The sequence below is a fragment of the Corvus kubaryi genome, unplaced genomic scaffold (genome assembly GCF_017639235.1).
Source record: "Corvus kubaryi isolate FWS band 111438036 unplaced genomic scaffold, C.kubaryi_AGA036_p1.0 split3-73, whole genome shotgun sequence".
Classification (NCBI taxonomy): domain Eukaryota; kingdom Metazoa; phylum Chordata; class Aves; order Passeriformes; family Corvidae; genus Corvus; species Corvus kubaryi.
In genome coordinates this window covers 20,847,492-20,849,786 of record NW_024582091.1, presented here as the reverse complement: position 1 = coordinate 20,849,786, position 2,295 = coordinate 20,847,492, and positions in this window count along the sequence as shown.

The following is a 2,295-nucleotide window of genomic DNA, read 5'->3' as shown; positions in this document are numbered from 1 at the left end:
TTTAACTGTTTCAGAAATCTTACTATGACGGCCTACTCATCCCTCAGCAATTAAATACACGTCGGTACTCTTGTCAGCATCACGTACATTAGACTTCTCTGGGCTTTGGAAACTCCCTTAGGAATGTCTTTCACCAGAAAAGGCTAAAATAACAACTGCTCTTTTAATTCCATACCTCTTAAGTGATCCCAAAATGTGCAAATACATACATTCCCATTTTTGTATCATTTTAAAATGAACACTGCAAAAACATTTCAGTGCACTACAGGAAAGCAATACATAAGATTTTGAATATCATGGAGCAACACGACATTTGGAGGCATTTCCCTTGAAAACTTTTTAATAAATAAGGAATAGTGTGGAATCAAATGAACAATGATTTCCATACAAATTGTTTTGAAGATGAATACAACCAAGCCAATGTTGATATGTGCCCCAAGGTGCCCACTAGACCATGTAAGAGCAAGAATTAGCTGTGGCCAGGGATAGGCCAAAAAAGAGTAGTTGGGTAAAATATTCTGACTTTAAACATGTGTTTTGAAATATGGCACAATACCAAAAACTGTTCCTGTCTTTGAGGCTCTGTCTCATGGAATAGCTACTTCTAGTTTCAAATGAGCTTATCCTGTTAAGTTTATTACTTGCCAGTGTGCATGTATTAACTGGCTTGTAATTGATTTTAAAATCACAAATATAAGAGCAATGCCAACGTAAGGTTTGTCTCTCTCACTGAGATTTTGTGTTTGCTTTGCTAAATGAATGACAAGTAATAAATTAAGTTGAATGATATGAGGATGCCTGTTTTGAAGGAAGGCTTGGTTTTGTCTCTTAAGGAGACTATCCTAGCATAAAGGAGCTCTGTTTTTATCAGTAGCTCTGAGGCGTTATTAATGACTCTTAACTGCAGTGCACCGTGAGCTTTTTTGGATAGAAAGCAGGTGAGTAAAGAAGTGAGGCAGGTACAAATCAAGCAAGTTTGCCATATATTTCATTGCTGTCAAGACAAGCTTTTTTGAGCCCTTTCAGCAGTCCTTATTTAGCTTTAAAAAGAAAAAAAATCCAAATATCTACTACATGAATTATACTGTATTTACAGGAGACCTGTAAACAGGCAGACTTCAAGCAGTGAGGGTGGTAGTACCAAGCAAGGTCAGTTAATAAAGCAGGCTGGCACTAGAGGGAAGTCAAGCCAGGACTGGTTCTACTACTCCAAACTTCCTGCTGCCTGGAGGATGCTCCTGCCTCTGGCTTTGTGCAGGCCGTGCCTCCTGCCGGCGGATGCCAGCGTCCGCACAGCCAGGCAGGGAACCCGGCCTGTGATCATCTGCCTGGCAAGCACGGGAGCGCTGCCAATTCTGCTTTCACGGCTTACCTTTGCCTTGCTCTGCACGCCTGCCTTCCAGCCAGCTTTGGTTTTCACTGGGCTTTCTTGTTGGACCTGCAGCTCAATAAAGTGTCAGAAAACTAGTATTTTTTAAAACTGGCTTAATTCTTTTCCATTTTAAGCACGTTAAACTAGCTCACCATGGGGATTTGAAATTTGAAAGTGCTGGAGCTCACAGTGGGGGAGAGGCTCCCCGTGTGTGTCAGCCCTGAACTGCCAAGGCCGCTCGCCTGAGCCTCAGTTCGGTGCCCCGGGCAGCAGTGCCTGCAAGGGAGCAGAGAAGGCAGCCTGCTCCTTCCTGGGCCACAGCCTGGACTTCATCTGCAGACCGTGCCACGGCAGCCTCTGAACGAGGCAGCAGCCCCAGCCAGCTCGGATGGTTCCCATGAGGAAGCGCTCGGGAGCCTGCCTCAGGCCCAGCCATGTTGGAGCCCAGGGGTTCTGCTTCAGGCCGCAGCGGCGCAGTGCCGGCTGCTGGGATGGCTTCCCTCCTGAGGCTGCCCTGACTCGGGGACTCTTGTACTTTGTGCCGTGCCCTTCATGCCCGGTGTGTTTCTCGGTAATGAAACGGACTGAAAGCTGTGGGCTCGTCAATCTGTCATCTGAACGAGCCGCTGCTTGCGGGTCTTTTCGTGTTCCAAGACACGGAAGGATCGGGAGTAAGCAGTAACATTCAAGCAGAGTTGCTCCAGCTGAAGCCCTGGCGACAAGTGCCACCGTAGGGGCTGACATTCGCACCAGCCTCAGCTCCGGGCGGAACCTTCCCGGCGCCCGCCCCGCGAGGGAGCCGGCGCTGCCAGCCGCGGACCGGGGCGGGGCGAGAGCGGCGCTGGCGGCGGCCGCGGCCATGGCTATGTAAGGCGCAGAAAAAGCCCAAGCCCTAAAACGCGCCCAATTCTTTTCCATTTTAA